At 42.3% G+C, this 27,896-nt stretch overlaps 3 non-coding genes across 3 annotated transcripts; 1 reads left to right on the top strand and 2 right to left on the bottom strand.

The window, feature by feature from the left end:
• Positions 1–22,073: 22,073 nt before the first annotated feature.
• Trnas-cga (transfer RNA serine (anticodon CGA)) lies at positions 22,074–22,148 on the bottom strand. Its single transcript has one exon. It is a non-coding gene; the product is annotated as a tRNA-Ser (tRNA).
• A 225-nt stretch (positions 22,149–22,373) lies between these two features.
• Trnas-cga (transfer RNA serine (anticodon CGA)) lies at positions 22,374–22,448 on the bottom strand. The gene has a single exon. It is a non-coding gene; the product is annotated as a tRNA-Ser (tRNA).
• A 149-nt stretch (positions 22,449–22,597) lies between these two features.
• On the top strand, positions 22,598–22,672 carry Trnas-cga (transfer RNA serine (anticodon CGA)). Its single transcript has one exon. It is a non-coding gene; the product is annotated as a tRNA-Ser (tRNA).
• Positions 22,673–27,896: the final 5,224 nt, after the last annotated feature.

Raw genomic sequence — 27,896 nt, forward strand, 5'->3', positions numbered from 1 at the left:
TAAGTTATAGCTCAATCTAAATATAAGAATAGATAGGTTAGTGCGACACATCCTGAGGAGGAATAGCTAATTTCGTACCGGAGGCGAGTGATAGCAGAATAAATCGGAGAGAGAGAGTAAGAGTGAATAGCTTCAGGTGGATGTAGGTTGCAGTATTTATGCAGAGATGAAGAGACTTGCTCGGATTAGACCAGCATGGAGAGATGCATCAGACTTCAGACTGAAGATCGTAACAGCAATATCGTGTATTCTATTTTCTGAAAAATTGTAAAGAAACATGCACATTAAGGAATGGGCGTATGTTAATTAGACACACTTCATTACTAAAGAAAGCTGCATGTTCACTGTAGAATTTTGTCACACGTGGGCTCTTGACTTCTGCGGTGAATCGACGTTTCTCTTGCCAGGTGTGCCACGGTGTGGCATCAGGCGGCAAGCGAAGACACGGAAATAGGCGGCTGCCTTTCCGTGACTCAGAGGGCCCGTATTCCCAGCAGTGAGGTCACGTACCCAGGGACGCCAGAAAGGCGCGCTGCCGACGCTCTAAGCAGCGCCTTTGACTCTCCGTTCCTGTCACTCCCAACTCCTATCTAAAATGTGAATCTATTAACAGCTCCCGAACAATAGTACAAGTGGAATGGTAAAGGCGTAACTCAGTGCCGTGCTTTTTGAAATCAGCTCCACTCAATCATACGTGGCAGGCCTTCAGAAGTACGTAAGAGCGTCTTGGCGCCATGCTGGCGCTTACGTGCATATATTACTGATTATATAACCTCACATTCATGTCAAAGAACTCCAAAGGCTCCTCATGTCGCTTTGCACTTTAAAAAAATGTTTAAATTACCATTTTTCACTGATCGTCACACTGGGCTGTATCCAAATACTTTGCGTGTTACACTAAAAAGGGCTATCCTCTCTTCAAAGTTGTCTTCGCAGTGTAATATTCGCTCATTGTACTGAGCGCAGTTAGAGGTTATCAAAAACATTGTACGAGCGTTCACATACTGGACAGTCTGCAGGCTGCATGTGTAGACATCTGTAGTATTGAAAAGCGCTGGCACGAATGATACTACGATCACTTAATTGTTTGCAACATAAGACGGTAGCTGTCGTGTGATGGGTCGAAAGACAAATCTGTAGATAACAGTTATTAAGGTACTTAAGAAGTGCACTGAACATATTAACTTATAAAACAGTCGACGTGACGTGGCCGAATGATAACCGGAGGTAGGCGATAGTGTGTAGTTATCGTCCTAGCAAACTAATTTTGCAGGCGATTTCTAGTTGCAGTTCGAGTCAGTGGCTCTGTCAGTAGGGAAAATGACGTCTGTCATTATTTGACAGTAATTCTGGTAGCGTACACCGATGTTTAGGATTTTCTAGAAACCATTAAATAATATTTGCTGGCATCTCAACTTTGCATATTTCTACGCAATATTGGCGTCTTATTTCAGTCAAGCTATCTTTTTCAGAGGCATCATGAAGCAACTGAGGAAAAGGTATCTTTCCCCGTTAAAAAATGTCGTATATCAGAGCCGGATTTAATCATCTGATCATCTCCAAGCATCGAAAAATTATTTGCAAAAGTCTGTGTGGCAACGTTCTTACTATGGCATCAAATAAAAGAAACACAGCCAATGTAATGTCACAGTTAGGATCATGCCATTCAAGCTCTTGTAAATACTTTTACGGTACCCGAAGACGCTGAATCGATCGAAACCAGTAGTTAATGTAGATTTGTTATAAAGCCTCACATCATAGTCCAGCCACCAAGAACTGTTAATAAATACTTTTTCGCAACCGGTTTCAGTCTTCTGACCATCCTATATATCAAGGGAGAGAACATATGAAATGCATTTGAATTAAAAAGAGTATTTGTTTTCATTTATTCTTTTGTTAACAGCGCGTTAACATCTTCAGATTATCTGTCGCGAGAAGAATATAAGAAAAAATTAGGACATGGTCCTGGCTTTCACGATTCTAAATGTAAGGAATTGTTACTGACTTCATAATTTTCGTTTTGCAGCATATTAAAAGCTTAAAACCCCACGCGCCAAAACGGATGAACCCGCTGAGCCACAGTCAAAAGAAACTAATATAATATCGTGTAACCAGGGGATGAGATGCTAAATAAATACTCAAACTGAACGACACACGCCTTAATAAAGTCGTACCATCAGGCCAGAATGGTGGAATAGTAGAACGACCAAATGCAGAGAGATGTGTACACATTTAGACATAATACACAGATATGCCGTCGTAAGTTCGTTGCAGGAGCGTCAGTCGGGCATAAGTGCGAAAAGTCTAATGAAACTCGCAAAAAATGAGGACGCACATAGTTGGCGCACAAAGCACTCATCTAACAGTCAGCATATTTATAGCTCACAGAAAAGATTTACAAATGGATGATCCACTATAATGAATTTAATCCAGCAGAGAGGCGTTTTATGTTTTTTAATATGTTATATAAGGAAAAGATCTCTGCGGGTTGATCTGACTCGACGCGTGCTTCAGTCTAGCACACAGCCGGTTTATGATTTTTAAAATGTTGTAAAAAGAAAATTTTAAGGTCTGTAACGATTCTATATTCAGTTTTAGAATGGTCAAAGCTAGAACCGTACCCTAATTATTATTTATTTTGTTACCTTTATTTTGTTAACTTGAAGATGCCAACAAAGACGAAACGCGTTGTTAATAAAAGAATAAATTGCAACCAAGAGTGTTTTTGATTCAAATGCATTTCATGTGTTCTCTCCTTTCATGTACAGGATGCCTGATGATCAGAAGACTGTATCCAGTAATCAGTAAAGAAGCATTTACGAAGGTTGGAACTTAAATAGTGCCAACTATTTATTCACAACTGATGCAAAAGAGTTACATGTTTGCAGCTGTTACTGTCCTTTAAAGTAGTAACCAGCGTTGTATAGAACCCGTTATCAGCGATGTGGAAAGCGTAGTATACCTTTACCAGAGCCTGTTCTGTTGATGATACGAATGGAGCGGTCTACTGCCTGTCGAATCTCTGTAACAGTTCTGAAGCGAATGCTACGAAGTGGTTCCCTCATCTTAGGAATCAAATCAAAGTCACAAGGACTCAGGTCCGGGGAGTATGGTGGATGGTACAGTACTTCACAGTCCCATCGACTGAACAGAGCAGCCACAGCTTGCGCTGTATGCGCCCGCGCATTGTCGTGCAAAATGATGGGTGGGTTGCGCAGAAAGTGTCGCCGCTTCTTTTGCCAAGCTGGACGCAGGTGATGCTCCAAACACGAACAGTAATACTGTGCATTGACGGCCTGACGTGGAGGAACGTAATGCGTTAGGATAACACCATCACAGTCGTACACAGAATCACCATAACTTCAGACCGCTCCATTCGTACCATCTACAGAACAGGCTCTGCTAACGGTATACTACCCATTCCACATCGCTGGCAACGGGTTCTACACAACGTCTGTGACTACTTTGAAGGACAGGTGCAAACATGTAACTCTTTTTTATCGGTTGTGAATAAATAGTTGTCAACACTTAAGTTCCAACCCTCGTAATAGCAAAATTAAAAGTCGCTTGTATTGAAATATGTTCTCGAACAGGGCCTGGCGTCATGTGCTCTCTTCCTTCATATATAGGATAAAATGATGAACTAAAGGTTGAAACAGATTGTGATATAGAAATCTTTATTACCAGTTTATTACCGGATGAACTGCAACTTTTCTTAAATACATTACTGACCATTAAAATTGCAACACCACGAAGACGACATGCTTCAGACACGAAATTTAACCGACAGGAAGAAGATGCTGTGATATGCAAATGATAAGCTTTTCAGAGCATTCACACAGTGTTGGCGCCGGTGGCGACACCTACAACGTGCTGACTTGAGGAAAATTTATAACCGATTTCTCATACACAAACAGCACTTGACCGGCGTTGCCTGGTGAAATGTTGTTGTGATGCCTCGTGTAAGAAGGAAAAATGCGTACCATCACGTTTCCGACTTTCGTAAAGGTCGGATTGTAGCCTATCACGATTATGGTTGATCGTATCGCGACATTGCTGCTCGCGTTGGTCGAGATCCAATGACTGTTAGCAGAATGTGGAATCGGTGAGTTCAGGAGGGTAATACGCACGCCGTGCTGGATCCCGACGGCCTCGTATCACTAGCAGTCGGGATGACTGGCATCTTATCAGCATGGCTGTAACGGATCGTGCAGCCACGTCACGATCCCTGAGTCAACAGATGGGGACGTTTGCAAGACAACAACCATCTGCACGAACAGTTCGACGACGTTTGCAGCATCATGGACCGTCAGCTCGGAGACCATGGCTGCAGTTACCCTTGACGCTGAATCACAGACAGGAGCGCCTGCGATGGTGTACTCAACGACGAACCTTGGTGCACAAATGGCAAAATGTTATTTTTTCGGATTAATCCAGGTTCTGTTTACAGCATCAAGATGGTCGCATCCGTGTTGGGTAACATCGCGGTGAACGCACATTGAATGTGTGTATTCGTCATCGCCATACTGGCGTATCATCTGGCGTGATGGTATGTGGTGGCATTGGTTACACGTCTCGGTCACCTCTTGCTCGCATTGACGGTACTTTGAACAGTGTACGTTACATTTCAGATGTGTTGCGACTCTTGGCTCTACCCTTCATTCGATCCCTGCGAAACCCTACATTTCAGTAGGATAATGAACGATCGCACATTACAGGTCCTCTACGGGCCTTTCTGGATGCAGAAATTGTTTGACTCCTGCCCTGGCCAGCACAGTCTCCAGGTCTCTCACCAATTGCAAGCGTCTGGTCAATGGTGGCCGAGCAACTGGCTCGTCACAATACGCCAGTCACTACTTTTGATGAACTGTGGTATCGTGTTGAAACTGCATGGGCAGCTGTACCTGTACACTCTATGCAAGCTCTGTTTGACTCAATGCCCAGGGGTATTAAGGCCGTTATTACGGCCAGAAGTGGTTGTTCTGGGTACTGATTTCTCAGGATCTACGCACCCAAATTGCGTGCAAATGTGATCACATTTCAGTTCTAGTATAATATATTTGTCCAATGAATACCCTTTATCATCTGCGTTTCTTCTTGCTGTAGCATTTTTAATGGCCAGTAGTGTACTTACAAAGTGGGTGGCACCACATTCATAAATTACACAAAAGTTGTCATCAGCTCTTCGGTATTTTGAAATATGATTTTTTTAAATATTTGTGGTAGGTAGGGCACCCTATGCAAAACACACCATGCCCCAGAACACGTGGTCCGATGTTCAGAGTAACTTCGTAAACGTACGCATCATCGGCCAGTATGGAAATGATAGAGCTGCACTTCGTTGTGGCAAGTAGAAGGCCACCACAGTGCGTTAGTGTTGTTCGTGTTCAGTGTTGTTACGAGATCTGGTATGGTATACAGGGTGAGTCTGGAGAAAAATCACACGATTTGATGAGTTATAGTGTTGGTGATTTTGAACAAAAAACGTTATTTGGTCATAAGGCCTATTCCGAATGGTTTCGGAGACGGTACACATTAATGCAGAGTCTTATTTATTTTCTGTAATTGTCACTGCCTACAAAGTATCATAGTGATCTGGAGGAAGTTGAGAAGAACAATTTCATACGAGACGCTTTTGGTCTGTCAAGTCGCGAAACTACCTCAAATTGGCTTACAAGAGTAATCTAAGCTTCAGCGCAAGAGCATCACGAGAGATTTTCAGTATTCTTGCGCTTCCTTCGCGTAAACTGTTAGCCTAAAGCAAAAATCAGTAACACATTTTCTGTTGAAAATGTAGGTTAATTTTATACTGCGACATGTTTTCGACGGAGGGTGCGATTTCCGAGTTATTCGAACAAAAAAGTACAAAACTGGTGTTAAACGTGTTCTGTCTCAGAAACGATCGGAAATAGGACAAATGTCAATATGTAGTACCTTGTTCAGAATCGCTGTTACTATCACCCGTCAAAGCTATAAGGGGCGTGACGAGTTTCAGATACTGAGTGATCAACGTGGAGGATATGTGGTGGTAGTAGTAGTAGCTTTATTCATTTGTAGATCTCTTTTTACTAGGATATAGGACAAGTTAAAGTATTTACAAATTTAGATCAATTTAAAATAAACTAATTTTTATACACATATATTTACTAACTTCTGGTTACAGACTATCATTACATTTACTCCTGGTATACAATACTTTTTTTACAAATAACTTGTTAAATAATGTAATGCCACATTGTTCACCCATACCTCACAATCAGTCACTGCACACACTATACACACATTGTTTCATAACACTTCACTCACTACACACGCACACACACACACACACACACACACACACACACACACACACACATACACACACACACACAGACACTGGTGATCTCTGGGCCATTTTCTGTAACGCAGAATTCCGTTTGCTATCCTGAAAACCGAGTCAGCATCCCTCCATAATGAGTGAGATGTTGAGCTCAGAAAGAGGAAGAGGTGTTAGTATTGTGCTATGTATAGCTGGGAGGTTGTTATTTGTAGAAAGGAAAAAGAAGGAAAAAAACATAAAGTGAAGCTGTTGTGCGGCATGTTGGATATTTTAAAGTCATTATTATTATTATTTATTTGCATAACATTTTTTATCTCTGTTTTAGCTAAGTAATCCTTCAATGTATAAAATGTACTGCAGAACAGGTACTTTTCAGTTGCCTTATTAAATAAGCGTATTTTTTGCAGTTTCTTTAATCTCTTTTGGTAATTTGTTGTACACTTTTATTCCTTGGAAGAAATGCCGTGTACTCGTGTGAGACAGTGGTATGATTAGCTCACGGAAAGGTTCATCATAGTGGGCCACCATTTAGCTAGATGGATAAATCATGCCATATTCTGATGAGTGCGGCTTCCGGATGTGAAGTTGCCCGATGTTGGACTGAATGGGAACGTGAGGGCAAGCGTACTCATTGTCAGGGTTCAAAAAATGGTTCAAATGGCTCTGAGCACTATGGGACTTAACTGCTGAGGTCATCAGTCCCCTAGAACATAGAACTACTTAAACCTAACTAACCTAAGGACAGCACACACATCCATGCCTGAGTCAGAATTTGAACCTGCGACCGTAGCGGTCGCGCTGGTCCAGACTGTAGAGCCTAGAACCGCTCGTCCACTCCGGCCGGCCATTGTCAAGGTTCCAGTCAAGGACGTCTGCGGCGGTGGTAAGTTGCTATGGGACCAAGCTGCTGAGGTCATCGGGTCACTAGTTAATCTAACTTAAACTAACTTACGCTAAGGACAACACACACACCCATGCCCGAAGGAGAACTCGAACCTCCAACCCGGGGAGCCGCGTGAACCGTAACAAGTCGCCTTAAGCCGCGCGGTACTCTGCGCCGCAAGAACATCGGTCAACCAAAGGAAGATCGCCGTATTGCACACCAAGCACGCCGTAGCCCCTTCACATCTGCGGCTGCCATCCGAGAACTACTATCGGAAGGCTAGTAACAGCCGGTCTAAGGCTGCCGCACACTCCCATATGCACCACAACAACAAGGACTGCATTTGGAACGGTGCTGTGGGCAGGAAGCATGAACTGATGATGAAAGACTTCACATTCTGTTCAGGAGTGAATCAAAGCTGCGCTCTGCCTCGGACATAGCGAGTATGGCGGCGACCTGGCAAGAGGTTCAATCATTCCAATGTTTAAGAGATAGCCGTAGCGGTGTTACTTCTGGTGTGTGCTGGAGCCATCAGGTATCACGACTTGTGACTGTTGGTGACGACTGAGTGAATCTGATGACACAACGTAAGTCATGGACATCCTGATTCCTCATGTATTACACCTCATACCTTGCTGCCATATTTTAAAAGGACAGTGCTTCTCCACACATGGTGTATATGTCTCTATGAAATGTTTGTGCGATGCTGAGGTACTTTCATGGCCCACAAGATTCTCAGATCTGTCCCCGTTAGAACATGTTTAGGACCAGTTCGGACCTCAATACCGTCGCAGTGCCAGTATCCATGATATCAAGGTCCATTTACAACACTAGTGGGCAACATGCCGAGGAGGGGATTCGTCGGCTTTGTGACGCCCTTCCAAGGAGAATCAATGTATGCATCGAGACCAGAGGGGGAACAACGTCGTAAGCTCACTCTGTCAAATTCCTTGTCCAACTGACTGTAATCTCTGCAACTGCCTCGCACGCCCTCTCAGCCCTTGAAGTTTCATTTTCTCCTTTCTTTCAAGGCGCTCCATTTTCTTTTTCTCAAGTGGTGTGTATATTGACTTTAATCCACATAAAGTTGAATCAACGAGTGGCTAGCCAGAGAGTGAGGAACCAAAGCGAAAAGCCTTGTGCCACGATGTCATGCCACAAACGCGTACAGAGCAGTGAGTTCAGCGACAGTATAAATCACGAAGTGCGGTGGAGACATCTCAAGAAATGATATTGAATAACACGCAAGTTCCGCTTTAAAAATTCATTTTTTATATTAAGTATTACTGACGTCCGCAGCTCGTGGTCTCGTGGTTAGCGTTGCTGCCTCTGGACCTCGGGCTCCCGGGTTCGATTCCCGGCAGGGTTGGTGATTTTCTCTGCCCAAGGACTGGGTGTTTGTGTTTCTCCTCATCATTTCATCATCATCATCAGCATTCGCGTAACGGGGTGGCGACAAGAAGGGCATCTGGCCACCCCTTAAATTAACCCTGCCAAATCCGACAACAACTATGCGACCATGCGGAACTGTGGAACAAAGGCACAAGTAAAAGAAGAATATATTCAGTATTACTGAAGGTAGACGGCTATTACGTTGCAGCATTTCGAACATAGTGACGAACCAGGCATCTGTCTGATCGCACAGGGAACCTATCTTTGCCCTCGGGAACAGACTGCCCTTCTTCTCTTGCCGCCATCTTACCGAGCGTCTCTTGCGCAGCGAATGCTAGCCCGTGACTGGAAAGCGCAGTTCATTCCTGGTTATAGAAAGGATAAAAGATTTTATTCACCAAAGTACAAACGTCGGTGTGTTGTAGCATCCTAGATTAATTCAAATATAATGACGCTCCTGGAGGAGCAATGTTGCTCTGAAATAATCAGTAGGTATTCAGAAAAAAATCACAAGAGTGAAACGCAAAATACTTTTGCAAGCACGATATTTTGCAAACAGCAAAGGCAGGTGAACACATAGATTCTTTGTTTCTACGTTTTCGGGCTTTCGACGCTGTACTACACTACTGATCAAGATGGGGCCATATGGGGTATTTTCTTGGATATGTCATTAGTTCGATGAATATTTGAGTGATAGAACTCACGGCTGAGCTTCTCATGGTCGGGATTCTCGGTCTTGAAGAATTTCGTAAAGGACATAAAAAGCATTTGCCGTTGTCTAGAAGTTACTTATTTAATAATTTTAGTTTCAACCTTTTGGCCATTTTCAAGTGGTACTGCAAAAGATTTTGCTTCAACGCATGTCGGACATTAATGTACGAGGGTTTTAAAGTTTGACATATGCTGAAACAAAATCTTTTGCCGTGTCACTTGAAAATGTCCCAAAGGCAGAAACTGCAATCGTGAAATAAATAATGTAAACAGTCAATGGCAATATGGGTTAGAAAGAACCCACTGCGTTAGGCTGGACGGCGAATGTCCTATATAAACGACAGTAACACCCAGTTTGTCCTAAGGAAGCATACATTATCTGACGAAAGTATCCGAGCACCTAGTAATAAACATTGATATGTAGGTGTTCGTCCTCTGCTCTTGAATTCTGCTAGCAATACTTCGAGACAAGTGTGACGGGGCGTCGGGATGGTTCCCAGTGTGCGAAAGAAGAGATTCTCGAAGGTAGATGCATATGACTACAGCAAAAAAAGGCAACCTTTTAGCGTTTTTCTATTTACCATCATTGTCTTATTTGCTACGGGTATTTATTTTTGAGACCTCGGCGAGTGCGGCAAAAGCGCCGGAGCAACGTCTCCCGGCACAGCTATCCTCGCAGTGCCGTTCTTGTCAGCGAGAGTGCATACCGAGCCCCAGCTGATGTTGCTTCAAACACTGTGGACATATCGTGGAATCAGCCGTAGCATAACGAGTTGCAGCGTCTGCTGAAGCTCTGAGGAAGACAGCCAATGGACGGTAAGGTGACCCGATGCCGAGAACTCCCCAGAGGATTATGGAAAGCTACGGCTGGCTCCATCACGCCCCAGTGCCACAAAACTGGGGTGACTTTAGTTCAGGCCTCAGAACGTGGAAACGCCGCTCGATACTGGCGAGTGCACCCGCGGTGGCGACAGAACGCAGCGCTGCCAAGAGTTTGGGCGGTCAGGCAGTTGTCGAGTGTTGGAGACTCGGTGACGGTCTTGCCAGCCTGCGTCATAGGAACGTCGTTGTCTTCACGGCAGTGTCCGATACAGACTGGGCGTCATAACATAGTCCAGCTGTCCGATGGCGACTGACTGGCCCCATGATCGGGAGGAGGGACGTAAGGGGTGAGGATTTGAACACTCCTGTCAAGATGCTCATTATACCGAAGAGGTAGCACTACCACATTGTCCCGCCACGCAGGAGCTTCTTGAGTGTTGATCAGTGACCGAGGATTTGGTGATTGCCTCAGGGAATAGGCTGAAGCACAGAAGTGGCGCGCCGCTAAGGATGCTGTTTCGGCTTGAGTCCTCGCCTGCTGCAGCTTAGAACGCCGCATTTCAGCTGCAGACACCGTTTGATTCATTACAGAGATGTCTGAATATCTGCGGAAGAACTGCAGCCCATTCTTGCTCAAGAGCCGAAACCCTAAAAAGTAGTGCTGTTGGACACTGGGATCTGGAGCGAAGCCACAAAGCATTGCCTAGCAGATGCCGCTTTATGACGAGATGGATTTTCATGTTGATACAAAAGAACATTGTCTCTGAACTGTCCAACTACTGAACACGCTACACAATGAGGTAAAACGTGTTCATATTTTTCCGTATTTCGCGTTAGCTTAAGCGCAGTAAAGAGCCCGCACACTAACCACGAAAAACACACTCGTATCGTAACACCACCACCTTTACACCGCACTTGTCCGCCTGCTCAGCTAAATGGTAACGTGAAACTTCCTGGCAGATTAAAACTGTGTGCCGGACCGAGACTAAAACTCAGGACCTTTGCAGGAGAGCTTCTGTGAAGTTTGGAAGGTAGGAGACGAGGTACTGGCGGAATTACAGCTGTGAGGACGGGGCGCGAGTCCTGCTTGGGTAGCTCAGTCGGTAGAGCACTTGCCCGTGGAAGGCAAAGGTCCCTAGTTCGAGTCTCGGTCCAGCACACAATTTTAATCTGCCAGGAAGTTTCATATCAGCGCACACTCCGCTGTAGAGTGAAAATTTCATTCTAGGATGGTAACGTGTTTGCCTGCAGTTACTGGGCTCGGACAGGGTTTGGAGATTTTCTCTGCTCGTGGACTAGGTCTTGTGTTGTCCTCATCATCATTCATCACCACCGATGTGCAAGTTACCCACTGTGGCTTCACCTGAAATAAGACTTGCAACCCGGCGGCCGAATTTCACCTGATGGGATCTATCGGCCAACAACGCTTCACGATCATTTTATTTTTTCTGTACTGCACTGTTGGCACTACATGTGATGGCAGATAACTTTTTCCAGGGATTCGCTATACCCAAACCCTTCCATCGGATTAACATAGGAAACAGCGAAATTCATCATTCGTTTCGAGTCATCCACTGTCCAGCGGCGTCGATCTTTGCACAACCTCAAACGACGCTTAGCACTGACTTACGAGCAGCTCCTCGACCATCGTACCTCATTCTTTTTAGCTCTTTATTCCCAATCATTGTGCTAGCTGGATTAGTGGTAGCTCTTTGGACTCTCGAGTCACTCCTTCCGTTGATTTCATGATATTTTTTACAACCACCTTCCGCAACACTCGACGCTCTCTGAGCGCCAGTACTCGATGTCTGCCTACCCTTGGTGTACCTGCGGTTGTTCCCTCACATTTTTTCTTCACAGTAACATCGCCAATAGTAGTTGTCCCTAGTGGATTTGTTAGTAACTACTGCTTCTCTACTGGCCACATAGTTCCCCACCCCCTCCCCCCTCCCATCGCCTCCTTTTGTACTGGAGGGTCCGCCTTGTGGCACGTAATGGCCAATTGCGCAGAGCATAGGGATGCTTCTTTTCATCAGATAGTTTATAAAGTTCGCAATACACACAAATGGTCTGTCAAATAGCTTCAGAAGTAGCACCAAATTTTACGCTAACAATATTGTCAATCGCAGTAATTCGTCATAGTTGAATAATCATCATAAAATTCAATGGCTTGGTCATACGCTACTACCTGTTTCGGCTTTGTAGGTAGCAATAGATCTAAATTTTGCAATAACGATAAGTTGGCGGGTAGTCAGTAGACTGACTACACTCTTGTGTTTTGCTGCTATAAAGCCGAAACCAGTGAAAAATCTTAATAAAGTTTCACGTGACCAAGACACTTTCATAATCTAACCCGATACGAAGTCTTGTTCACAGGTCCAAACGGCCTCATTTTGTAATCATAATGAAGTGTCGAATGACTTGGACATCATTTCCACTTGGTGTAGTGAATCGCACCTCACTTTAAATGTGAATAAATGATAGATAATCTACATCTGCATCTATACTCTGCAAGCCATATTGTACACTGAAGAGCCAAAGCACTGTGCAGCAAAGATGCCACAGATGACAAACAAAGAGGTCGTGCTATAAAAAGAAAGGGCACCCTACACCATCACTCCCGCTTGTTGGGCCGTATGGCGGGCGAGTCTGATTGGTATCCTACCGTTGTACGGGGTGTCCCGAGACCCGTCTTTGCTCGCCATGGGAGCGCAGTTCTAAGGGGGACTCATCTCTGAAGACAGTTTTACTCCGCTCAACGAGATTCCAGATCGAATGTACACGTCACCATCGCAGACGAGCTTGTTAATCTACGTAGGTTAACGGTAGTCGGCGAATGGGGCGCCTTGAGATCAGCCCCCCTACTGCGAGGCGGCTGTTAGTGGTGTTTCTGGTCACTGAAGCAAGAGTGACACGTCGGATAGATGATAATGATAAATCCGGGGCTCCAAGGGCTTCTCTGACGATTGCAGGGCCCTCTCGTTCTGTTCTCTCTCTAGGTCGACCGCTTCCCTCTTGGCCCTAAGTTCGGTCATGGTTCACAAATTCCTGCCAGAATCGAAAATTGTGGCTCCGTTCCTATTCAAATCTCAAGTGAGTCTCCAATTACTCCAACCGGCTTTTCTGAGCCGAACTCCACGTCCTCTGTCAAATGCTGGCATCTGCGTATATTGTTCACCCGGCTTTCTGCTAGGCTTAGTCACTATCCATCTGGGTTGTTGTTGTGGTCTTCAGTCTAGAGACTGACTTGATGCAGCTCTCATGCTACTCTATTCTGTGCAAGTTTCTTCATATACCAATACCTACTGCAACCTACATCCTTCTGAATCTGCTTAGTATATTCGTCTCTTGGTCTCCCTCCTAGGCATCCCTGCTTAGCCACTTTGCATTTCCTGCCGATCTCATTTTTGAGAAATTTGTATTCCTTTTTGCCTCCTTCATTTACTGCAACTTTATATTTCCTCCTTTCATCAATTAAATTTAATATATCTTCTGTTACCCAAGGATATCTACTAGCCCTCGTCTTTTTACCCACTTGATCCTCTGCTGCCTTCGCTATTTCATCTCTGAAAGCGGCACATTCTTCATCTACTATATTTCTTTCCCCCATTCCTGTCAATTGTTCCTTTATGCTCTCCCTGAAACTCTCTAAAACCTCTGGTTTACTCAGTTTATCAAGGTCCCATCTCATTAAATACCCACCTTTTTCAGTTTCTTCAGTTTTAATCTACAGTTCATAGCCAATAGATTGTGGTCAGAGTCCACATCTGTAAATGTCTTACAATTTAAAACCTAGTTCCTAAATCTCTGTCTTACCATTATATAATCTATCTGAAACCTTCCCGTATCTCCAGCCCTCTTCCATGTACGAAACCTTCTTTCATGTTTCTTGAGCCAAGTGTTAGCTATGATTAAGTTATGCTCTGTACAAAATTCTACCAGGTGGCTTCCTTTTTCATTCCTTACCTCCATTCCATATTCACCTACTACGTTTCCTTCTCTTCCTTTTCCTACTATCAAATTCCAGTCACCCATAACTATCAAACTTTCGTCTCCCTTCACTATATGAATAATTTCTTTTATCTCATCATACATTTCATCAATCTCTGCGTCACCTGCGGAGCTAGTTGGCGTATAAACATGTACCACTGTGGTAGGCGTCGGCTTCGTATCTGTCTTGGCCACAACAATGCGTTCACTGTGCTGTTTGTAGTAGCTTACCTGCATTCCTATTTTCCTATTCATTATTAAACCCACTCCTGCATTACCCTTATTTGATTTTGTATTTATAACCCTGTATTCACTTGACCAGATGTCTTGTTCCTCCTGCCACCAACCAAACTTCACTAATTCCCACTACATCTAACTTTAATCTATCCATTTCCCTTTTTAAATTTTCTAACCTACCTGCCCGATTAAGGGATCTGACATTCCACGCTCCGATCCGTAGAACGCCAGTTTTCTTTCTCCTGATAACAACGTCCTCTTGAGTAGTCCCCGCCCCGAGATCCGAATGGGGGACTATTTTGCCTCCGGAATATTTTACCCAAGAGGACGCCATCATCATTTAACCCTACAGTAAAGCTGCATGCCATCGGGAAAAATTATGGCTGTAGTTTCCCCTTGCTTTCAGCCGATCGCAGTACCAGCACAGCAAGGCCGTTTTGGTTAGTGTTACAAGGCCAGTCCAGTCAATCATCCAGTCTGTTGCCGCTGAAACTACTGAAAAGGCTGCTGCCCCTCTTCAGAAACCACACGTTTGTCTGTCCTCTCAACAGAAACTCCTCCGTTGTGGTTACACCTACGGTACGGCTTTCTGTACCGCTGAGGCACGCAAGGCAAGGTCCATGGTTCATGGGGGGAATCCATCTGCGTACACGGAATGAAATTTGCAAAGAGTTCATGCCTTGGTATATACATGTCTCCTCTTTACTATTTGTACCAGATATGCGGTGAAACTGCACTGCAGCGACACACATTCATCCATCGGCAGCCGAAGTTTACAGTTTTCCATTATCCCTCGATACCTGCACGAATATCAGTTTGTGCCCAATTTACGTAACTCCTTCCGTAGTTTTTCCTTTTTTTAGCCTAGAATGTACTTTAGGTTAATACCAACAAGCTGTATGATAGGAACTATTACGTAAAATATGCATTAGAGAAGGCGAATGGAAAAGGTAGATTTGTTCGAAAGGTTCTTATAAAGTGCAGAGCCCCTGTAAAAAAGTAACAGTACACAAAAAGTTAGGGTTGCCTGTTCTGAAGCACGTTTCCAGGATTTGGACTCCTTATCAATCATACATGACAAAAAATGGTCGATGAACTTAACTGTGCTATCTCTTCTGCAACTTCTTCCTTTTCTCTTCACATTATGTGGTATACAAATTGCCTCTTTTATATAGCCTTCCTACATATCATCTTCCATTGCATTTTTCAGAAATAATATCTAGGAAAGTATTGGATGCTTCCTTATAAAACTAGAAGATAAATGTTCTTTCCAGTTATTTATAAATTGAAGTTATTATATATTTTACTTAATCTATAACTTAAAACGCACTGTTTGCCTTCGGGAATTTGTGGTAGGATACCATCTGGACATTCGCTAACAAAACATAAAACATTTCGACGAAATATGTGAAATATATTGGATGTTGCATTCCAGCTACACCTTACTCCTCTATTTAGTTTTGTTTGTCTTTCTCGCATTACTGTATTTATTTATTCCGTACTTAATTACAATCCTTTAATGAATGTTATTGTACACCGGAGATAAACTGGTCTTCATCTTGTGGTATTTGTTTTTATTCAGACCATTGCATTTTCTTACTATGCAAATTCTGCGTGAATTTCTAGATTTTCTACTTTCGTTTGTGGTTAGTTCAGTAGCTGTGATATTTTCATTCTCAGTTTTTCTCAAACCTAATTGTAGCAGATAAATAAGTCCTAAAAGATTTTTAAGTGGTCATTAATGATACTTGCTTATAACGTAGAAATGTGTTCTAAAGGCAGATTCCTTAATAATTTCGCTGATGACCTCTGGCGTGGATTATTCATCAGTGTCATAAATTCTGATCGTAGAAGTAATTAAGCCCGTGTGTAATGCAATAAAGCTCATTTCAGAAAAAAGGATCTTGGTGGTTATTTCTTGCAAGTGACTGTGTATCTGTTAAAATTTATTTCCTTGAGTCTGAAAATCCCTTCTGTAACAAGTAGTGACTTGCCCGTTAAGCTCCTGTTACCTCTCGCGCAAGCAATTGCACACATGGCGTAAAATTCTAAAAATCCACCAGCCTTTTCAAACCGTCCAGTGTTGCATAGCAAAGACATCGCTCCGTGGGTAGAGCTTAAGCGCAAAGCCAGTTCTCATTGTGAAATTACATTCCAGCTGACATTTACCGCTTGGGTCACATTTGCTTGTTTGACATTGGTTCTCAGTGGAATAACACGCAGGCAGTAATATGATAACAGTAATTTTCCAATTTCGCTTCTCTCGCATGACTATTTCAGTAACAGGCTAACACACAAATGCAATTACTACTTCATCCTTCGCAGGGCGTCAATGTTTACCGAAGCAAATCGTGGCCTGTACGTTCTCATCCAGCGACATTGAATGGTTACGATAGCGATTTTGTGGAGAATTTAAATAAAAAAGTCCTCGGTAAAAAAGGGTCACTTGCTATGTCCATTCGGCGAGCGCTTTTAGTTCGGCCACAACTTGAATTAATCTAATCAAAACAGTGTAAGACCAAGTTATCATACATTGCAATATTTCTACATCGCACCGGAGTATGTCGGCAGGGAATATTTTAAATGTTTTTGAAGAAATATGTATCACAATAGCATGAAATCGAGCCCCATTTTCAACCTTGAGTAATCAGATGGAATTGAGACACTACAATATTCTAAATGGATTGTCACTGGTAACTACTAGCATGATTTTCACGCAAATTTAACAACTGTGTAATACTGAAATACTACTCCTTTTGTAATTTTACAATATTGAGGTACTGATGTAAAGCAGATTACGTTTCATTTTTCATTTTATACTTACACTAAACTAAAGATATTAACGTTACGCAATGCGGTTCTCAGCCTTCGGTTGTTTTCCAGTAATGTGCTAGTTTCTATTGTGTTTACTTTGTTTTCCTCTTACAGCGCTACCGCTACGGTCGCAGGTTCGGATCCTGCCTCGGACATGGATGTGTGTGATGTCGTTAGGTTAGTTAGGTTTAAGTAGTTCTAAGTGGTAGGGGACTGACGACCTCAGAAGTTAAGTCCCATAGTGCTCAGAGCCATTTGAACCATTTGAACCTCTTAGGCACAGTGGGCCTTCTGCCTTCCAGTGTACTGCTAGCCTCTACGGGCTGCTTACACCACATCAGTGTGGTAGCAATACGGCGGCAGTACGCATATCACGCTCGCCCGGTTGGCCGTGCGGTCTAACGCTCGGCTCTCCGGACGGGAAGGAGCGCTTGGTTCCTGGCACGAATCCGCCCGGTGGATTTGTGTCGAGGTGCGGTGAACCGCCCAGTCTGTGGATGGTTTTTAGGCGGTTTTCCATCTGCCTCGGCGATTGCGGGCTGTTTCCCCTTATTCCGCCTCAGTTACACTATGTCGGCGACTGCTGCGCAAACAAGTTCTCCACGTACTCGATCACGCAAACATAGGGGTTACACTCGTCTGGTGTGAGACGTTACCTGGTGATCCACTGGGGACCGAACCCCACAGTAACCCTGGGTTCTGTGTGGGGCGGCGGAGAGGTGAAGTGGGCTGCGGTAATCGTCGTGGGGTTGTGGACCACTGCGGCTGCGGCGGGGGCGGAGCCTCTTCGTCGTTTCTAGGTCCCCGGTTAATATACAACACATAACAATACACATATTACACGGGATTTTAAGTTATACTTCATTGGTTTTATACAGATGGTGTGTATCGGATGTTATAGTATCCCAGTGGATGTTAACTGGTAAGCTGTTTTTCAGATTTCTTCCGTTCTCGATGTTTTGGTTCCATACTAGAGTATGGCCAGTCTGTCGATGGGGTATTGAATAGAATTGGAGAGAAGAGAAATTGTGGCACAACTTGACTAGAATCGATTGGTAGGGCATATTCTGAGGCATCAAGGGATCACCAATTCAGTATTGGAAGGCAGTGTGGAGGTTAAAAATCGTAGACGGAGACCAAGAGATGAATACACTAAACAGATTCAGAAGGATGTAGGTTGCAGTAGGTACTGGGAGATGAAGAAGCTTGCACCGGATAGAGTAGCATGGAGAGCTGCATCAAAACAGTCTCTGGACTGAGGACCACAACAACAACAACTAGAGTATTATTTTTAGATGATATTTCCCGTGTACTTACAGTACTTTCCCTATACGTTAATTAACTTTTTAGGCATTTTACCCTTATTCGCAGTAGTGCCCCAGTCATCATTAGTTTTTTTTCTAGTCCTGGCTCCGTCAGAAGTCACGCTATGTACATTTTGACAAGAATTTCTTATGTGTACCAAGTTTTATTATGATAGCTCCCCATCGTGATTTTGACACTTTAACGTGGGTAACTTCCCGAAAGCTGGTACTGCGTAACTTTCCGTCTACATTACAGAAATGTAAGCATTGTGAATACTCTTCATTGTTTTTTGTTGAATGTCAACACTATGGTTCAATATATCCACCATTTCAAAAAATTTACTCAGTGATTTGTATTCTTGACAGATAAACCTGATGATGCGTCTATATTGGTGTGAAACATGTAGTTGCGAATAAAAGAACCTTCATACAGTTATGCGGCTTTTGAAAACACCTTCACATTATTGGCTTTTTAATTGTTATTGAGTGCTGAATGGTGCTATTGTCGTTAAGTGCCGTTCTTGTAGGATTCTACAACAAATGTATGTCAAATATATGAGTGGATCACTTAAGTCCCCTTCTTGTAGACAGGTGTGAGCTGTGCTTTCTTGGAACTATTAGGCAGTTTTCTGTTCGAGGGGTTTGCGATTGTTTATAGTTAACAAAGGGGTTAATGTAGCCGTAAACTGACTATAGAATCTCATAAAGATTTCATAAGGTCCCTTCAGTTTGTCAACGCCACTATCAATAACACTTACTTCCCACATCTTCTCCGTTGTATGATTATAATATTGGGGCAATAGTCCTAGGTTGTCCTTTTTAAGAAGTTAAGCATTTCTCATCTTGCTTTACTACTCTGTTCCACTTCCTGTCTTCAACACGAGAGACTGGACACTAACTCTGGCGCTGCTAACAGCCTTTATATACGACCAGAATTTATTTGGGTTCTTGAAAGGTCTTTCGACAATTTTCTGCTCTGGTGGTCATTGAAGGCTTCACGCATTGCTCTTCACAGCTAAACGCGTTTCATTCAGCGTCTCCATACCTCTCGCCTTATACTTCGTTTCACATATATTATGCTGAAGTCTTTGTCTTTACCAGTTTTCTGTCAGTGATTGGCTGAATGCTTGCTATTATTCCCTTATGAGGTTTACCCCATTACTTCCTACAATGTATTCGCCAAACTGTAGTTCTCTGAAGTTTAAGCATCTGAAAGAACCTCAGGCTTTGGATATTTATTACTGACTTCCTCTGCTACTTAGCTTGATGTATTAAGTGTCCTTAAGACTTATTATGCATCACACAGTTTATTCCTAATAGAATAAGTCATTTCTTGAAAGAAAGGCGAAACAAAAACATTGAACTGAAATAAACTTGGGCTTTGCTTAAAATTAAGAATGCCTCATTCGTGATCATACTGCAGAAGCGTTTTGTATTTTTTCTGTTACAACTATTTACGTTTGTTATTCTAGATGAACGCAATCATTGTCCAAGAAAACCGATGTAGTGTATGAAAAATTAAACACTGACAAAATAAATCTAAACGGGATGAAGAAAAAGTGCGTATGATCGGCGACCTATCGAATAATGTGGCAGCCATAGCTGAATATATTGCACTGAAACAGGCTGCTAAGGTATACAGCGTATTACCATAATAAGTTAAACTGAAAGAAGAGAAATCATATTCTCATATAAATATTTGCACGTCTGCCTTACTAATGATAGATGACGAAAACAGGTTTTAAAAATAACTGAAGGCACATCTGCTTGAGTACTCCTTTCATGAGCATATAAGCTGTTTACGTAAGTGGGTTTCACTTACTGAAATAAAATGTAAATTATGATTAAAGTAATATACAATCAAGTTACTGGACAGAATTTTCACTGTAGTTGAGTAAATGTTATCCTCTTTAGCCTATTATGTCGTTACAAATCATAGCGAGGTATCCCAAACATCAACCATGAAAAACGTAAATGGATGAACTAAATGAAATTAATCCAAATAATGAAACAATTGACACAACAACGCAACTGGATACAAAACTTAAATGCCACTACAAAAAAGTTATAGCAAGTGTAGAGAATCACTTTTCTCCGCGTACGGAAGTTCCTTGATGTCACGTCCCACAGGCAAATTGTTTGCCGAATTTCTGAATCTATAAAGACGACTTTATTCCGCAAACTACCTTACGGTATGTGGCGGAGGGTAATTTTTGTACCACTGTCTGCTTTCCCCTTTCCTATTCCATTCACGGGTGACGCGTGCGAAGAATGATTGTCGGTAAATCTCCGTTTTATCTCTAATTTCTTGGATTTTCTCAGTGTGATCATTTCATCAGGCTTATACGTAGGGAATTGATATGTTGCTTGACTCTTCCCGGAACTTGCTCTTTCGGATTCCGACAAACAAGTGTTCGTTAAGTCTGTGCTTTCATAGATGTATTGCACTTCCGTAAGATTCTCCCAATGAATCTCAGCCCTGCATCCGCTTTAACCACTATTTCTTTTATGTAGTCACTCCACTTTAGGTCGCTCCAGATGTTTACTCATAGTTATTTTACGGTAGTTACTGTCTCCAGTGGTTTTCCACCAATAATGTAATCAAGCAGTAATGTATCTCTTCGCGTATTTATACGAATTTCATTATATTCATTTACATTCATTTAAGTTGCAATTCTTTGGACCAGTCATATATGCTCGGTCGGTGTTCTTAGAGTTCGCTGCAGTTACTGAAGCTGTCTTCTTGTAGACCACCCCATCATCTGCGAACACCGTTCTGCAGCTTCTGAAGTGATCTACTAGGTCATTTACATAGGGTTACGAGCTGTCATGTTTAGATAAGATTATGTGATCCATATCTCAAACTGAACTGTCTGTGTAGCCAAAACAAAAAAAAAAAAAAACAGGAACACAGTTCACTCGTTTTTCTCCCCACTGCTTCACCTGCATATGCAGTTGACGCATACGTATATTGAACACACATCCCTTCTCTCACTCTCTGTCCATTTCTTCCTCCCTCTGTCTGTCCACCTCATCCTCCCACCTCTATCCATCTCCTCCTCCCCCTCTCTTTGCTTATTTTCTCCAATCCATCTCTCTTTCCATCTCCACCATGACCCCCTCCTTTTTCACTTGCCCTCACAACCACTCTACACCTTCCAGTTTCCTCATGCAGATTCCCCTCCTCACATCTATCTATCCATTTCCTCCTGGCCCTACCTGTAAGGGCCCAGAAAATCGTATCTTGCCTCAGACATGGAGGCTACCCAGGCAAGCAGGTTGATCTGACAGGCCTACACTGCCACACAACTGCCTGTTGTGTAGAGCAGCCTATACGCCAGAGGCTGAAAGAAAAGCGTTGTTTGTATTCTTTGCTCCTATTGGACCTAGGAGGTTATAAATACTGCAGTGCTAATACTTGTGAGGCCTACTGTTTCTGTGCTAAGTTTGGTCAAAATCAAACTGGAGGAGATGCCGAACATACACTCTGCTTTACATAGATATAACATATATTATAAAGAGTAACGGTCCGATCACATTTCCTTGAGATTATCCTCAAATTACCTTTACATCAAACTTCCTGGCAGATTAAAACTGTTTGCCCGACCGAGACTCGAACTCGGGACCTTTGCCTTTCGTGGGCAAGTGCTCTACCAACTGAGCTACCGAAGCACGACTCACGTCCGGTACTCACAGCTTTACTTCTACCAGTATCCGTCTCCTACCTTCCAAACTTTACAGAATCTCTTCTGCGAACCTTGCAGAACTAGCACTCCTGAAAGAAAGGATACTGCGGAGACATGGCTTAGCCACAGCCTGGGGGATGCTTCCAGAATGAGATTTTCACTCTGCAGCGGAGTGTGCGCTGATATGAAACTTCCTGGCAGATTAAAACTGTTTGCCCGACCGAGACTCGAACTCGGGACCTTTGCCTTTCGCGGGCAAGTGCTCTACCAACTGAGCTACCGAAGCACTACTCATGTCCGGTACTCACAGCTTTACTTCTATCAGTATCCGTCTCCTACCTTCCAAACTTTACAGAAGCTCTTCTGCGAACCTTGCAGAACTAGCACTCCTGAAAGAAAGGATACTGCGGAGACTGTGACTTCCGGACGTGAGTCGTGCTTCGGTAGCTCAGTTGGTAGAGCACTTGCCCGCGAAAGGCAAAGGTCCCGAGTTCGAGTCTCGGTCGGGCAAACAGTTTTAATCTGCCAGGAAGTTTCATATCAGCGCACACTCCGCTGCAGAGTGAAAATCTCATTCTACCTTTACATCAGTTGATTTTTATATCATATAGAGTACTGTGTCGACCTCTGCCTGTAAGGAAGAACCGAATTCAGTCACAGCCCTTGTCTGATACCTGGTTAGCTTGCATTATTTCACTAAACTGCTCTGTGGGATGCTGTCGAATTCCCTCCTAAACTCAACGAACAGGACATCAGCCTAGACCCTGATGTCTATGGCACTCTGGATCTTATACACAGAAAGAGTTTCGCAAGATCTATGCTTGCGAAATCCCTGTGGATTTTCATTCTCCGAAATTGTCATCATAAATGGGCAAGAAAGATGTCCCATAATTCCACACAGAATAGTCATATAATTATATGTATCTGCCCCATGAGCCTTCTTGAAAACGAGAATGAACTGGGTTTTGTTCCAATCGCTAAGTGTCTGTTGCCTCGGCAATCTACCATAAATTATTGCTAAAATGGAAGCGATCTCTGTAGAATCTCACAGGAATCTCATTCGGGTGAGATGCCTTCCCACTATTGCACGATTGTAGTTTTCTTTTCTATTTCCTAACCACTAATATCGATGCCTACCATTTTAGGATTCATACAATGACTAAGATGACTAAAAGGATGAACCGTTTTACAACCTTCCACAATGAAACAGTTTCAGACCTTCTCTCACTCATTTTCCGTTTCGACGTCCGTGTGATCACCGAGCGACTCAATAGATAATTTGGATGCGCTTATTGACTTTACAGAGGACCAAAAATTCTTAGGGATCATGGTCAGAGCAGGCGGAAAAAAATTACTTAGAAATTCACTGAACGGTGCTCTCATTGTTCTTTTTGCGCTCATTTTCGCTTTTTTCAGCTTTTGTTCGTGAGGTAATCTTTGACTTCACTTAAATCTGTGATGGAACTCTCCTTGGTTTCTTAGGCTTGGGTATTACGTCTTAAAAACTTGCTCGGCACATACATCTGTAAGGAGTGTTGAATAGTGCTTTTGAATTCCATCCAGTTGTACTCCACATCTTCGTGCTCATAACTGAATATTGATGTTGATTTCCCGGATACTCTGCAGTTTGCATCCTGTCATTCTAGCTAAGCAAACAAATTTTCTTACCTTTCCCCTGGCTGCGTTTCTTGTAACACTAGTAGTCGCTGCCGCCATCACAGCCTTATGATCACTGATGGTCTGTAACGTATTCTCAAAGCTGAAATATATGTAAGGCGCTACACTCATGAGTTGGTACTCTCTGTTCGAGGTCATTTTCAGACAAAACTTTCAGAATAATATTACACGAATGTCTGTCTCTGACAACACGTGTGATCATTTGGCTCTCCCATTCTATATCTGGTAAACTGAAGTCTGTCCATATTACAAATGTGATCAGGGAACTTTCTCACAACACTCTGCAAATTCTCTCAGAAACGCTCTGCCGCTGTAGCTCCTGGCGCACGTGGTCTATAAAAGCATTCGATTGCCATGTTTGCCTCCTTTTTGATGTTTAATTTCATCCACATTAATTCACATTCTGAATATGTAATAGCCCCACTAGATATCATCGAATTATTTACACTGCAATAAATACTTGGCGATCATTGGCGTATAACCTAACCTTACGATGTATTTTCCATTTAAATTTAGTATTTCGTTGCTGTTCACTTCCTAATTCAACCAACTTCTTTTTGTTACACTATCTAGGTGTTATTGTCTTTAATAAGCGACACTAATTCTAGGACCTCATCGTGGATGTTGTTGAAGTTTACTAGTACAATATTAAACGTTTCTGTTTCCGAGTGCAGGACGAATGTTCTCTGAGAATAATATTGTCGATCTATCTTCGGTTTCGTCACAGATCCGAGGAAGAGTTCGAATCTAAAAAAAGGCCACATGTTTATGCTACCCAGTTACCCGGTGGCCTACAATTACCCATGCTATAGCAGAGGTCAAAACATTCGCATTAGATATAGTTGCAGAATGATGTGAGACTCTGGTTTAGACCTTCCACTCTGCTGAGCATTCATTCAGGAACCGAGTTGGCAGGAAAGTCTGCCATCGGTCCAACATTGCGAGGCATCATGTCCTGGCTCACGTATGTGTTATCAACGCTGGCTAGCACATCGTACCTGTTAGTAGTGGGACAGCCGTGCGGCTAGTTACCAGTTTCGATCACTGCCCAGAGATATGCGAACTCTGCACTGTCTACCACACACCTTCGACTGAAAACAGGCATCGCATTGGAAGACGCTGTGACAATGGAGCTACCAAGGGGGTTTCAATGGAACAAAGGTGTTGCAGCTTTCGCCACCGGTGTTCCATTGCCGTTCCATGACAAAATATAATTCAGAAAATTATACTTTCACATATTTCTTTACGCAAATTACAAATATGCATTAGAAAAGCACTCTAACATCTAATCATATTTTACAAATAGCCTTTCCATATCACAGCTATGTTTCGATAAAATTTAAAGGCAATAATTTTTAAATAAATTTAGGTGACTCGTTAAAGAATACCGATACAACCTGCTCTTTTTTCCAGTCGCTTGAAACTTTGTCCTGAGCGAGAGTTTCACGATAAATCCAATCTAAGTAAGGGGCCAATGCCTCAGAGTATTCTCTGTAAAACCGAACTGGGATTCCATCTGCAGCTGGTGACATATTTGTTTCCAACTCATTCATTTGCTTCTCTACACCAAGGATGTCTGTTACTATGTCCTTCATATGGGAGTCGGTGCGACGATCAAACGACGGTACGTTTATACGATCCTCCTGCGTGAATGATTTATTAAACGTAGGATTTAAAACTTCGGCTTTCCTTTCGCCGTGTCGTATTGCCAATTCAGACTTGTCAAAGAGCTGATGGATATGAGCCTTCGACCCGCTTACGCATTTAACGTAGGACCAGAATTTTCTCATGTCCAAAGGAACATTGCATCGTAATTCACAATAACACACGCGATGTACTGTATTTATTCACCTACACAGGGCTGATTACTTTCAAAAAACTGTCTCGCCTGTACGGGAATATAAATAATGGATTACGGTGGATGACGACACATGGAAGCTTGAATCTGATCGTGAGCGGAAAATGCAAGTTCGAGTCCCGGTCTGGCACAAATTTTCATTGTTGTCATTCCATTATACAGCTGATGGTTGTCTATATTCGCAACTGCGAAAACATTTCGTCTAAGAATTTCCTCGAGTTCTCGGTAAGACCTTGTGCTAAGGTGTGGCGGTGACAGTGGCTGCGTGCTTCGCACATCTCTCTTTTTATAGATGCACGACTTTCTGTTAATTTCGCCTGTCGTCATTTCCCTGTGAATGGAAAGTGCAACAATCTCTGTTCCCTCAGCAATTTCCGAATTTTGTTATTAAACCACTGCGGGTCTTATCCCGAAATCATCTTAGTCGGCACATGCTTCTCCTGGGCGCTGTTTACAATCCGTTTAAACTTTGCCCATAATTATACAATTACGAATCCAGAATGCTGTTAAGTCACATTGTTTCATTCGTTACAGGGGACCTATTTCAGCCAATAGCCATTGTCAGGTAATCTGTATTTAAACGGTACATAATTTTGGTACAATAATACCTTATTACTAAATATTAACTATACAACATTGTTATAAAATTTGTTCCATACATCACACGTTATCGCGGTTCTGTCGCTGTCTTTGTTTTAACTACACTCCATTAGTGTTCTTGGAGTAATAATGGTTGGTTGTATTAGACATTACTTGTTATCTAATATAATTTTCAGATTGTCTTCCATTTATTTAGAGCAATAATTATGACAGATTATGTGACAGATATACCAGTGGTATTGGATTGTTACAATCAGTTGTGTCTAGTATGGTATAATTTTTGTAATCTTTGAAATTAATTATAAAACAGACTAAGTTCATAACATTAATAAACATACCCTATAATCTACACTTTTTTATAATTGATTTCAAATATTACATGATATTCGCTGACTTTCTCCAGCAGCGTTTTCAAAAATGGTTAATGGGTAATCTTTGCTAGTGGTATCGTTAGTGGTCTTGTGAAAGCTCTTAGTGTTTCGTAATATTTTGTGTGTCTATCCGTTTTCTTGATTGATTACTTCGATAAAGTATTCGATGTATTATTTTTCTTTTCGTCGATTCGTTCATTAATAATGTTAGTGGACAGTTGTGTGTATGTAAATAGATTTCCATCTCTTCCACAACGTTCCTTAGTGGTCCTTTGGATGTTACGTGCTGAATTTGGATAGCTTGTTCTAAATTATCTGTTATCTGCTGTACGTCGTTCGGTTTCTAAATGGTGGGAAAAAGTTTCGCTGTATCTCATGTGGTTGTGGTATATAACACAGAAGTTTGAACCCGTCTGGCATGTCTAGAATTTATTACAATCCAATTTTGTACGTACCTTGGTACGAGTGAATTGCTAATTTCGTTTCACCCGATTCAATTTGTGAGGTAATATTGTGTCGTGTTTGATAAACGAATCTTATGTATGTATTTTTTAGTAGCGACTTAACTTAACTAGATTTCTTTCTTAGGTATGTAGTTGGCATGTATGGGAATTTCTGTTTGACTGGTGTTTCTGTTGTGTTATTTCTTGTCTTATAGTCTACTCTACTGCTTTTATATTTCTGTTGCATAGTTGAAGGACTATTTGTGGATTATAATCATTACTTTTCTTGTAGAGTCGTGTTCTGATGGTAGCTTTATTATTCTATTTACTATGGAGTGAAAGTAAGCGTATTTTAGTGTGCACTAATAATATTTTCTGTTGTAGTAAGCTTTCTGTAGATTTCAGATTTTTGTGCATTAATGCTTTTATGATAAATTCAATATAATATATTGTTTTATTATTTTCTGGCTCTATTATAAATTCGATTTTGGTATTCAGGGCATTTAGTGTCTTGTGTATTTGTTGGATGTCTGAATTGTCTCCGTATACCAGCATTATTGTATTATCAACATACCTGTAGTAATATATGGCATTTTTAGTCATAGAGCTTTCTTGTCGCAATAGAGAAAAGTGCCCATGATACACACCGACGAAATTATACTATTATTAAAATTAGTACTAGAGCAAAACAATTTTCAGTAAAATAACAAAATTTATACACAAACAGGTGGTGTACCTATGGGATGCAGTATAGCTCGTACTATACCAGATACATTTCTAAATACG

This window comes from Schistocerca gregaria, chromosome 7, assembly GCF_023897955.1.
Source record: "Schistocerca gregaria isolate iqSchGreg1 chromosome 7, iqSchGreg1.2, whole genome shotgun sequence".
Taxonomy (NCBI): Eukaryota; Metazoa; Arthropoda; class Insecta; order Orthoptera; family Acrididae; genus Schistocerca; species Schistocerca gregaria.